Source organism: Lepeophtheirus salmonis, chromosome 2 (genome assembly GCF_016086655.4).
Source record: "Lepeophtheirus salmonis chromosome 2, UVic_Lsal_1.4, whole genome shotgun sequence".
In the NCBI taxonomy this organism is placed as follows: domain Eukaryota; kingdom Metazoa; phylum Arthropoda; class Copepoda; order Siphonostomatoida; family Caligidae; genus Lepeophtheirus; species Lepeophtheirus salmonis.
Window position 1 is genome coordinate 22690339 of NC_052132.2, and position 13965 is coordinate 22704303.

Sequence of the window (13965 nt, forward strand, 5' to 3'; positions counted from 1 at the left end):
AATGGAAAATCATGGTGTGTTATGCAATGCACATTGTTTTGTTTTTCTATAAACAATTATAGATAATTTAAAGTGGGCTTTGTTTTTTTTTTCAAGTTGCAACACACAAAACCATTTAACATTTTTCAATTCTTCCGTGACAAAATTTTACAGTAATTAGATAAATTGTTTTAATGATTTTCGATATAACTTGGAGAAATGGTTCTCCAACTTTAGTATGCAAGCTTCCATGAATGCTATGTAGATGAAGTTTATAAATAAGTCAAGTCTCTGCTATTGTATATACGATCCGTCAACACAAAAAGAATCCAAAATGATTTTTTTTTTCAAAATTAAATGTGCATAACAGTTGTATTCTTCGAAGACTTATCGACAATTTCTATCATAAAATTATTCAGATTAATCCTTTAGAGGTGTAAGAAATTACATTTAAATTACCCATAAATTTATCGTTTCAATTAAATAGTTTTAAACGGGGTTTCCATCACGGGCCCTGCTGAGCTATTCAAGTTTTCAAGTATGGTTAGTGCTTACTGGAAGAAAATTACCAATTCATCGAAATCAATCGTGGACTCCGTTTTTCCTATGCTGGGCGTAGACGAAACATTGTACTTCAACATCAGGTTGAACACTAGATATAAATTTTTCAAGGCATCAGGACTTCCAGCATTTTTTTTTTCTAGCCATTTATTCTTGTCAACATAATATTGAATCATAAGAGTTGACAAATTTTTTGTAATACGGTTAAAAACACTTAAGAAGAAAATATAAGATACACAAAACAATAATTAACATTCAATATATGAAATAATTATTGATCCCTTCCTTGCCCTCTTCAATATATATACATATAAAAACCGGTAGATCTGATAGCCCATCTACCAATGAGAAGAGAGGATCTTGACCCAGTTCTCATAAATAATTTTCTATCAACAACATTATTCAAAACGGTTGAAGCACCCTCAGTCCGTTAATGGAATCATCGAGTCATGCCATCTTTATTATAGAGCCCACAGTCCGGGTGAAGTATAAAATGCAGATAACTTCCGTGATGACTGCGTCAGCCTTTAGGTGAGCCCGAGTCGTCGATGGCTTAGCCATAAGCCAATCTTCTTTTTTTAGTTCTATTTCGAGTGTGTCCCTAATTTTCAGTTCCACAATTTCCCTTACAGGTATCACTCTACTGCATTCATAAAAAAGATGGAAGGATGACTCCGTGCGATCCTTGCAGAAAGAGCAGCAGAGCCTCTCCTTTTCATCTTTTTTCGACTTGTTGGTGAACACTGTTGAATTAGCGAGACGATATCTTAGCCATCTCTCTATTGAATCCGTGAATGGATTTCTCATAACCAATCTCCATCCCACTTTATCGATCCCACTGCTCGTTTTACTCAGCTTTTGGAGTCGTTTATAAACTAAAAGGAATTGATACCTTCATTTTCAAGAGCTCCTTTTGAACATATTGTATATTTAGAGCTTCCAACGCAATCTAAAATGGAGTGTGTGGACCCATACTTCCATTTTTTGTCATATTAAATGTCCCATGGAAATAATACGCTTGTCCGTCACAAAATTGAAAGAAGAGAGGCATAGGAATGAGTTTATTTTCCCTAAGGAGACAATTCCCGAATGCTTCGTTAGCTCATCTTTACTCTTGAAAAAGTCATTAAAATTTACAGGCTCATTATCTCCCAAGACTGGAAGAGCAGCCAACAAAAAGGAATTCCAAGAAGACAATAGCCCTTTCCAGTGAAGGACTTTCCGCAATTAGACAATTGTGGAGTAAGTTGACAGATGCAACACCAAAGACCTTCTTACATATTCAAAGAATGCAATAATTGATTGAGCCTTATTATATATAGTTTTATAGCCCCCCCCCCCCTTCCACATCCCGTGCTACATGGTGTTGGAAACAAATTATTTCATTTATCTGCAAGAAAACCAAACCATTGAAAGCCAAATGGTGGGTTGTTTGGATGATTCGGTGCGTATACGCTTCTTCCTATTAGGTTGCAAACCGTCGGAAGATGTACTAATAAACTCCGAAAAAATATTTTGCAAACCTTTCATGGACTCAAAAGAAAAGAGGTTCTGCTAAATGATGGCTATTTCAAACCTTATTATTGATAAATTGAGACTCCAAGATACATAGAGAGACTGCACATTCTCTAAGTCCAGTTTCAAGACTTCTAGACATATGTTTTGGGATTGCCCAAAAGGGGTTAACATCGTGCACATGACCACCGAGTTTTTGAGGAAATACTACAATTCAGTAATAAAGATTGGAGATTGGCTTGTAATTTAATAGGTTGCTATCTGTTTTTTGGAATGTGTAAATAGATGAAATTAATGTACAGAGAATTATGTAATTTAAAAAAACAATTATATATATATATGTTGGAAAGTCTACATATATCAGGGTAATGTAAATCTCAACAGAGTGGTCCAGATAAAAATCTTTAAAGGCTTATAACGAACGAACTAGATGGGTAGAACCATTATACACAGCACAGCGCCGGAAACTTTGGGAGGCCCGGGCTATATCGTCCAGATCCAGCTTTGGCATTATACTGGTTCTGGTTTAGGGCTTTTAATTTACCTTTCCTCGATAGATGGAGCAGCCCGTAAAAGAAATTAAACCTTCCAACATGGCAATACACCGTCCCACAATGCCAAAAAATTGCAGGATGTGTTGTGGCCAAAAAATGTCCTCACTTTTAGACGCATTCGATTTCATGTCTAGCGGAGGGTTGATCATGAGGCCTGCAAACAACTATCATTCGTCTGTGCAGGCCCTATTATCTGTACAATGGCCAAGCTGGATATGCTCGAGGTTGCCCAGTTCTGCCAAAGCTTTTGGCCCCTTGTGACCGAGTTTGTCAGGAGAGGCGTATTTCGTTATAAATAATTGTAGCTTTCAAATAATAAAAAAACTTATGACTCTGCCCCATCTAGTTTGTTCATTATTAGCCTTTAAAGATTTTCACAATTTATCTGAACCACCCTGTACAATTAAATACAAGTGTTTTTTTTTAATAATTAACCATTCCTTAGAAAGAAATTGAAGAAAAAAAAATGATAACAATTTTGGAGAATAAAAAGGCTTGTTGAGATTGTCATATCGAAAAAACCGCTTTCCCTTTCTTGGGCATATTTTATACACCTCTGGTTATAAGTAAGTTGGAATCATAGTTAAATTGAGTATGAATGAAACCACGTAGCTCAACGAAAAACTCGCTTGTCAGAAATTATTATCTTGAACTCAGTCTGCGTAGATTTGCGCCTTGGACGTTCCTAGAGAAGGAAATATAGTCTACGTTTATTGACTTCTATGAAAATTCCTAGGTCAGATGGAGTAATTGTAACACTATAATGTTTACGTATACATAATCAGTGCAACTTAATCTAACTAAATTAGGTAAAATTTAAAAAAAGTTCAGTATCGACAACTGAGTAATTCTAGGCTATAGTTTTCCTAGATATGAAGTGGGAATTGTGTATATTTATATCTTTGAATAGCTGATAGCAGCCAATCTAACATAACTTCATGAAAGCTAAGTTGGGCTCATCCCCAAGGTTTCTCAAAATTGCAGGGTGTCCAAATTAATTTTTGGTTTATCTTCTTAACATAGCTGCAGGTCATATTTTCAACAGTTCCAATTGAGTAGGTTTTTGTTTGTTTTTTGGTCCAAAAATAACGTTTGCAACTTTTAAAAAAACATTGGCTTCAATGTTTTAAAAATTTAGCTTTATTATATAAATTGTTTTGTATTTAATAACATATATGTACCACAGTTTTACAGTTCTTTTTTATTAAAATAACAAATTTAGTTAATTAGTATTTCTATAACAATATTTAATTTTTGGATAATGAAATTATTTATTTGTTCAAAACAACGATAGTTGTAGTTTAATGAATTCTTGCTTTCCGCCTATATTTTTGTTAGTTAGCATATCTTAAAAAATTGCCAAAAAATATAATAAATGTCAGTTTTATATAAAAAAAAATAACCTTAGAAGTCATTGGAGCCCATGAGCAAGGAAGAACTAAACAATATATATTTGTATTTTTTACTAATACTATGTATAAAAAATATATTTGAGCTTAGGATATAAGATAAAAAAATATTTAGTTTAAATCTTAATATATATTTCTTTTCCATATCACTTTTCACTTCATTCTCAATATTTACTAGATTTTTTTTCTTCTAAATTTGTGCATAATTCTCTGTACATTTTCTTTTATAAAATTATTATTTAGACGGAGTCTGTTTTCTAGAAATGGCCCAAAATCTCTAACTACTTGGTGGAAAAATTGGATTTGACGTTAAAAAACCAATATGTCTTCATACATTCTACATTCTGCTAAACTATGTACAACTTTTAGCTGCATAATAATATATGGAGTCTATTTATAATCTTCTCTATTATTTTATACATCTGAATCGACTAAAAGTAATGTCTCTGGGTACTGCAGTCTACCCATATTTTTACTTTTTATCACTGAGAGTATTAAGATATCATTTTTTTACGCTATTGATACTTACATTGCATGGCCTTTATAAATTTTTATTTTTTTTAACAAGTTCCTTTGTAAAACACCATAAATGTTTATATAGTTTACAGGGTGTTAACTTCGATATTATAGAACTAATAAAATTATACTCAAGGAGATAATGTATTATACTTAAGTCATTGTAAGGAGATCCTTCAGCCTAAGGTGAAGATAGCCACGTTTTCAGTTACACTTTGTAAAATGTATCGCAGTTTTTACTCCTCTACCATATTCCTTTTTAATTGAGGTCCGTTTTTATATATTCTATTAATACAATACTAATACTTCGTATTCCTCAATTTAGAATGTAAAATTAATTAATTTGTTTTTTATCATAAGCTCTCCTACATTGATCCTCAGTAAAAGTACAAATATATATATTCTTTAATCTTTTGTTTCCCCTTGGCCTTACAGGACTTCGAAGGTCATTTTTTTTATTAAAAACTCTAGCATAGTTTTTTTTTTTTTTGCATAAATTTTTGATTTATCTTATAAAATTTGATTATATAGGTATTTATCATTTAATAAAGGTTACCGACGTAATTGAAATTAACACTTTTTAGTTTACCAAAGTAACAAATTTGCACATTCGGTTATGTATTAGTCCAACCCTTTGACTGTAATACACGGTAATGAACAAATATATAGGCGGAAACCTACGATTAACTTAAACTCAACTGTGGTTTTTTTAAACGGACAAATAATAAAATTATCATAAAAATTTGGTAAATATATTTTATAGGAATATTATACAACTAAGTTTGTTTTCTAAATCAAAAAATCTGTAATGCATAATACATTGATGATATTAAAACAGCAAACAACTTTTCTAAAAAAGTGTCAATTCTCAAAAATTTAGGTCGACTTCCAAATATTTTTTAACCCCTTACCGAAAATTTGCACGTTTTCACTTTTTTTTTTTTTTTTGCAACAGATATCGTCTTAAAATATAAAAACAAAAAAGGAGAATTTTAACAAGAGAATTAGAGTACTCCAATAAATAATGATGATCTGTATAATATTTCATTATTTTCTAAGCTATCCTCATAATTTCTAAAAATCTCGTGAAGGAAACATCAATCTAGTAATATTATATTCAACACCATTTTGAATATTAATAATTAATGTCTATGTCAATAGAATAAGCGTATTGAACAAGCATCATGACAAGTCTTTGATTTTAAAATGGTTTTTATCTTACAGCAGCTTATCTTTAAAAAATCAAGTTGATATGTTTTCTCTCAGGAATCTAGGCTATCACTTTTATTTTGTATTATCTCAAGTGTGGCTATTTTTTAAAAGTTATTTTGCTAAGAAATTGACATAGATATGAAAAATAAATCAATCGGTCAAGGAGTTAAAACAGCTCAAAACTTACAAATGTTATCTGGGCACCATAAGACAAAAGTTTTGAGGATTCAAAGACCCAACATGTCAAAAATTACAAAAATAAGCTACACCCTAATCTCCAGGAACATTTATTGTAAACTTTTTGAACACTTTTATTTGCTTTCAATTTATTTCAATCCTGAGTAATGACAACTTACGCAGCTGAGTCTTCCTAAAATATATTTACAACTTAAACAACGTCTTCCTAATGGTACTTTTGGCTCGATTTAAGAATGAGAGAATGAGATTTTTCTTTCTTCAAAATGAAGTGTCTCATTGTAGTAATGGAGTTCAATGTATTCATTTGAAAAATAAGAAACAATTTATTTACTTTTATCCAGAGAATATAATATTCTTTATAATGTAAATAGTCAAGTAACAAAAAAAAAAGAAAGAAGGGAGGATGAGATATCATTATTTTAAGTTGTGTAGAAATTGGATCTATCAATTAATAAAAATGCACAGTAAAATTGAGATAAATAATATAAATGTTGCAGAAAATAAAATATACTTTAGTAATTTTTTTGTTTATATTATGTATAATGATCTACATACATTAATATGCATAAAAAAATTGCTATATTCGATGCATCAGCATAAAAACAGTCTTGAACACAAATCATGATAGGGAAAAAATCCCAAATTATTTTTTTACATCATATATATATACATACACACCAATATTTCATATGGGTATTTAAGTCACTACTTTGTAAAAAAAAAAAAGTAACCATGTCAGTCTGTGGTCATTAATAACGAAGAGTAAAACTGATGATTTATTGTGGAGTTATAAGTTTAAGTCCTTCTTGGACTCATAGTACAGGGTTAATCTGATCTAGCGGTAGACATTTTATTATTTCCACTCCGTAATGACATTTTTGCAAAATCAGAGTGGAGGACAAAAAGGCATCTTATCTCTAAGCAGAGCAAGCTGAGACAATTGGAAAAAGGAAATAAGATTTTTAAATTTTCTCAGCGCAAAAAAAAAAAAAAAAAAATTGAAAAAAAAAAAAAAAATCAGGAAAATTTTTGCCCCTTCCTGAGGATAATTTTTTCACCCTTCATACCACTGTGAATAAGCAAAACAGCTACTTAATCACAACCAAACATCCAGACAAGGTGTCAGCTTCAGTGAGGCATGTTTACAGAAAATAAACCCAGTGACCAGATCAGGCCTTCCTATTTTTGTGGAGAGAAAGGAGCGGTTCAATGCTTACATAGAACTTCTGGATAAGAAAGTGCAACAGTGGGCCAGAGAAAATGCCGTTGAAATTTTTTTTTCACTCAAGACGGTGCTCTGTGTCATTTGTTCCACCAAGACCAAGACACTCCTGAGAGACAACTTTCCGAATTTTTGGGGCTTCAACATGTAGCCGCCCTCCTCTACAGACACAAACCCTTGGACTACTCTATCTAGGTGAATCTGGAGAAGAGTGTGTGTGCTACTCTTCACAGAAGTTTCCAATCTCTAGAGGATTCTATCAAGAAGGAGTGGACCAAGATCGAGTCTAACTACATTGTAAGGTCTACAAGGGGTTTATGCCTCGTATTGAGGCTATTATGAGAGCCGAGGGCTCACATACTGAATAAAAGTTGAGCTGAGCAATTTTTTTCCCCGATGATTTTCTAAAAGAAATATCCTTGCATAACTTTTTTTTTTATTTTACTCTTGAAAGATTGAAAAAAATAAAATATGTACCATTATATAAAATAAACCTAATCAAATTGAGGATTGGCATTGGAGTAAATAATTATTTTGCTTGAAACTCTCGAATACTTCTTTTGAATGTGTTCAATGTTGACAGATCGGGCCCCTCCCGATCTTAATCCTTTGGATTATTTCATGTAGGGAAAGGTCGAGGGAGCTGTCTGCAACAAGCCTCACGGGGCTGTGAGATCTTTGGAGTGCGCCATCAAGTGGGGCATGGGCTAACTTGTCAGAATACTGCGTCCGTATGATTTGTGGGGTTTTCAGAAAGAGGATTTAGGTCGTCATTTTGGTTGAGGGAGGATATATTTGATAAAAAAAGGTGGATTTCAAGTATAACTAACTGGAAATTTTGTTTTCACTGTCTTCACTAATTAGTTTACAATCTTCAGTGGCAACACATGAGATATTTTTCCAGAAAGGGCAGAATACATTTTGATTAAGGCCAAGGTGTTTGATCATGTGCGGTTTCTTGAAATAACTCTTCTTAAATTAAAAAAACAACAACACACATTTATCCTACCTTCAATCATAGGATATATGTAAAGTGCATATTATGATCTAATTTTATCTACAACACAATAATGTATAACATGTTCACTCTAAAAAAAAGAATGGCTTGCAAACAATATAAGGTAATATATTTATATAAATAGGTAGGTACAAATAACTATAGTTATATACGTATACATAATAGCATATGCAAGTAAGTAAATGCAAACTTCATATTAGATGTGTGGATATATATTGGAATTCCTGAGAGGGAAAGCCCATTTGAGCATCGAATAAAATATGCATGCAAACGTGTATATATGTATGCTTTTGTTCAATGTGGAAAGAAATATATTTAAGTATATACTCGTCGTAGCTAGGTAACTCCTTTCCCCGGGTTATTGCAGTAGTTGTTTTGTATATATCAACATATTATACACATACTTAGAAAGGAATGGACTTTGTGGATTGTTAGTTAAGTAGACTCTTAGAAGTGAAAGACTTACATGACATGACATTACATGAATCTCAGATTGTGGAATATTCACATAAGGGGACAATCATAAACCACGTTTCCATTTAAAAAATAGGCAGTGAGAAAGGCCTTTAATCACGTCTATCCTTGTGTGGGAGACCTAAATAATATGCCAAGACGACACAAAGGAATTGGTGCAACCATAGCTTAATTTACAGAGCAGGGACCCAAAACTTGCTCTAGCACCATTTATTTACGAAAAACGTGGTTTCTATAGAATTAAGAAAAAAATTCTACTCAAAAACAATTTGTGATATGTTTAAATGCTGAATTAAGCTATATTTCTTATTAAATACGTCCTCTTTTACAATGAATAATACACTCGACATGCCGGCAAACAGATTAGAAGCTCTTGACGATGTAGGCCGTGTCTATGGCGTACCACCTTGTCATTTGGAGGAGATATATTATTCTCCAAGATGCCCCAACCTGTAAAGTCCAGGTGGTTGAGGTCAGAGCTGGAGGGGGCAACATAGAGGCATACTATATTTGAGTCATATTGTTGTTGAAGACGTTTTTTTGCTTTCTTGCCTGTATGGAGATTTAATGGACAAATAGATGTTATTGGCAGTCCTAATCAGACACTAGTGGTATCCGTGGCCTTCTTGGTATTGATACTGACTGGGAGGAGATCGCGCACACATTGTCTTTTTTGATGTTACTCCGACATTCTTACACTTAGAAACATTGGATAAAAACAGAACTTATTTATTTTGTTTCAGTTGTCGTTTGGTTAGATAATAGTTTATAGTAGTAAAAAATAACAGGGGTTACGTCGTAATTAAATTCGTCTGCAAGTTTTGGGGACTCACTCTGTATAGGATAATAAGAAATAAGGCGTTAAAAAACTACCCTATTTTTACACCAAATAAATACGTTGTTGATTTTTAATTCTTAGTGCCGTGTACAAGAATGAAAAGTTTGAAAGTATGTTCTTGAGTATAAAGTATGTATTAATACTATAAAAGCTAACTTAATATTCCAACATTCTGCACATTGTTATCTTTATTGTATCATGCAATTTTTCCTTACAATAAAACTTAAAAAAATGCGAATAATCAGTTGGTAATTAGCCTCTTTCTCACAAGAATGGAATTATGATACAATAATAGTTGTGAACTGTTTATTATTCAGAAAAAGCTAATTGGAATTCAACCAATTAATGTTCAAAACACTTATTACGATAAAATAACTTCGACAGCTGACAATATATTTGGTTTGGTGAGAACAAGTATGTAAATAACATAATTAACTATGCAGGAAAACATTGAAATATATTATTATTCCCTTATACAAGCTTTCTTTGTGTAATTAATTAAATATAAAGCTAAACACCAATTAAAGATTCATTCAATATAAAGTTTTTAATGATTATTTCTAATGCATCGGAAAAAAACATGGTACTTCTAAAAATGATACTCAATGAAGCACCAATAAAAACCCAAGAATAAATATATTTTTTTATGACTACAACTTCTAATGAAAGAAATGTTATCGTATATTAATTTTGGATCTTTAACAAATGCATTTGTGAGACTAGCTCAAAATCTTCTTAAAAATAAAAAATTACTTAATTTTTATCGAATTTGTTATTTCCTGTCCCCCTCGAAATTTACCAGAATAATGAAATTGCTGATGGACACGAAGAGAATTGACGTCAACCCAAAATGGGGACCGTCACATATAAAAAGTGGGGTAAGAGCCAATCTCACGATGGGAAAACACTGTTCCAGGGAACTTCAAAACAGAAATAACAAACTTGGAGTCAGAAACCCCCATGGAGGATAATAATCAGAAAATTCAGCTCTCTGCACATGAAAAAACTGAAAATCAAGGCCCTCGAAGTACGAAACGAGAGAGGGAGGGTCATTCTAACGAAACTTCTCCGACCAAAAGGCCTCAAAATTCAACCTAAGAGTCTGCTGAGAATCAAAAGGTTCCACAATCGAAGCCTAAGCGTAAATTTCTATATACAGAAATTACCAAGGAGGCCACAGAAATCACCATTGTAAGAAAAAATGGTGATCAGATTTCCCTTGCTTAGTTGAACAAAGTAATAAAAATATTGGACACATACTATATACGTCACTTACCCGTCATAGAATCCTCCACAAAACCGTTACCGGACATTCCAAATGCCAAGGAAACTGGCAGTGTTATAGAAACTGATACTGAATGCTAGATGAGCCAGGAGAAGACCTTCTAAATCAAGCAGCAGGTGTGAAATACTCTGGAATAAATTCAAATATTTATTCAAAAAGTCATGACGGAAAAAAATAGTTCCAAATATATATGTTCTTTGATTGGGCTGCCGAACCCCTATTATTGGATAAACCCAAACAAAAGAAAAAAAAATGATTAGCTGCTCTTATATCAAAACTCAGCACTGCAAAGCAGCTAATTCTGAACTCAGAAAATCTCAAATAGCCTTAATAACAGAGCCATACGCCAGTAACGGATCAACTAAAAGCCTCGCTCTAAGTGGGAATACTATCATGGTTTAAAACCAAGTGCCTGCATTCGAACTGTTTATCATTTACATGCATGGTTTGTTCCAGAATTATCTATTATCAGATGTCCATACTTCTCATATGAGAAGCCATGCAAGAAGAAGATGAAGATCTTCGTGTTCTTAAATTTATGAAATGTACAAAAATTAAACAAATTATTGATAATAACTATAAAATTAGGTAGTACTTAAGATCAAGTTCTGCTGAAGAAGCACATATACCCCTTTGTGTGGTCGTGTTCTTTGCCGAATGTATATATAGTTTAGTAATGTCTGTACTATTTCATAATGCATGTATCTACTATGGTAAACAATAATAAATTCTTAAATCACTAACACTTTACCGAGAAACAAGAACTTCTACGTAATAATAATTAATTTAATTTGATAAGTGAACAAATGTCAACGAAAGATTTAACAAAAATTGGATTAAATTGGAATGATAGGGATTGGAAATTTAACATTGAAATTAAAATGGTGATTATTTATTGTTCTTAAGTAAATTTATATTGAAAATGAATTAAAGATTTTTTTTTATAGTAAAAGTAACATTGAATTTAAAAGTATATTTTCATATGACATGTTGAACAAATCAAAAATTAATTCCTTTGTTTAACCGATTTACAAGTTCAAGTAACATTTGGGACCAATTTCAATCAATGAATACGGGTTGTTCACAAAGTAAATACATAACAATTAAAAGTTGTGAATTCTTCCATAAGTGTGTCAAATTGTTCTATAAATTGATGGGAGGAAAATATCATTCCATTAAAAGATTTTAAGCCACGCTTAAAAACATTAAGAAGTTCATTTCATTATAAAAACCTTTTAAATGTGAATAAAAATGGTTATGGGCAATTTTTTAAGTAAATTTTTAAATTTCTATTTGGTATATTGAATTAAAATTTATTAGATAACTATGTAAAACATCAAATATGTAATTCAGTATTACGTCAGTTTTTTCTCTATAGTAGCTAAATTAAATAAAATGCTGTGAGTCCGGTTGGGTTACTTAACACAAGTCAATAAATATGTCTGTTTCCCATTTTCAATTTTTAAAGTAATTCTTGACGTGTAGATTACAAACATGTCATTAGTATTTATTTATCAAATTTAGTTTAGGAAATTTTTTATTTGAATTTTTTGAGTATTTCCATTATTTTTGAGTGATTGTTGCAATTTAATCTATTTTTAAAATTTATTTCAGGAAGGGAAATAAATTCTTTTTAAGTGTTAGGGTTGTTTTAAGGGTTATCTGATATTTTTAATAGAATAAGGTACATTTTTAATAGCTTAGGCTTATGTTTATGGCAAGGAAGGGAAATATTTTGTTGTGTTTGAGTTAATGAACACTGATTTACTCATTTAGTTCCTGAGGGGGCTCCTTTGGCGTTAATTCCTTTATTGGTAATCATTAAATTGATAAGAGGTTTAATCGGTACTTAAAGTTTAAGAATTCGACTATTGACTAGTTTAATTGTTGGAAATCTGTTATAGGTGTTTTTAGGAGTAGGAGCTCGAAATAGTTTTTATTTTTTGTGAGTGTAAGAGTTTAAGTTGAAGTCAACTTTTGAAAATGAAAAGAATAAATAATTTACCCAAAAATTATGTACTTATATTTTATTTATAATCATTAGGAATGTCTAACATTTGCTGCATTTTCATAAAGCCAAACTTTTTTCATTTTTAAGCAAAATAAAGCATTTTTCATGATTTTTTGGCAATAGTTAAATAAAAACGATATAAATTAAGCAGAGTACCTATAATAACTCTTTTTTATTTGCAACTTCTTTCAAAGATATGTATGATTTTTTTATTTTTTTTTATCGAACAAATTATTTTTCAATATTAAGGGGTTTGTTACCTCCTTTGTCCTGTCTCTATATATCTTGATCTCGAAGAGCGGTTACTTGTATTTGTAAAAGTTTTTTATGCTTAATTTTGATTGGTGTTAATAAGCCTTTAGAGAAAAAAAAGGAAATGAAAATAATTTACAACATCATTTTAATAGTTGAAGTAAACCCCTTTCTTACTTAAATATAATATTTTGTAAGATGAGCATTTACATAATATATTTTGTTATTATTTTTCTTTAATGAGTAAACGATATGACATAATTAATTTGGTTAATATGGTGGAGATTAAGTATAGACTAACAATAACAATGATACTATTTTTTGTAAGATTTGTTCTTACCATGCTAAAAATATATAGAAGTAAGCTGTCTAACTATATAGCAACTCATTAAGACACAAGATAAATCTCGAGTTAATGGAGAAAGGCGAGGTTCTTCAACAACAGTTAATCACTATAGTTAAAAATAATTATCTCCCAGTAGATCTCATGAAAATGATGATATCTTGCAGTATTCTTCTCCAAAAGGTGGACCTTCTATCTTTTATTGACTAAATAGAGAAATATGTTAAAACTCAAAAACTTCGACAATAAACTCTCACAAGATACATGGAGGAACTAAGCTTCAAAATTCCAAAAGGCAAAGAAAACTCGTTGGAATTTTTTTTTATTCTTGTCAATGGTCACTAAGGATGACCATGGAAGATCCATGACTGCTATTTTCGCTCCTTCCTTGTTCATATTTATGATGTAAAAAGTGTCAATTTGGTCACCGTTAAACATAGCTGTTATGAAAGGCCTAAACATGGTTTTTGGACATAACCTTAACTTTGATAAAGTTAAATTATTTTTAAAGGAATATGTATCCTGCTGTTTAAAAGTTTTTAATGTTCTAAAAATTCTAAAAAAAAAAATTCCATGAT

General features: G+C 31.3%; 1 protein-coding gene and 1 long non-coding RNA gene across 3 annotated transcripts in view; both read left to right on the forward strand.

Annotated features, from left to right (window-relative positions):
• The window catches only part of LOC121132625 (neuronal growth regulator 1), a 374771-nt gene that overhangs the window by 151286 nt on the left and 209520 nt on the right, over nucleotides 1-13965 (forward strand). The window lies entirely within an intron of this gene.
• On the forward strand, nucleotides 1173-5104 carry LOC139904788 (uncharacterized). The gene is made up of 2 exons (XR_011778992.1): nucleotides 1173-2332; nucleotides 4262-5104. It is a non-coding gene; the product is annotated as an uncharacterized lncRNA (long non-coding RNA).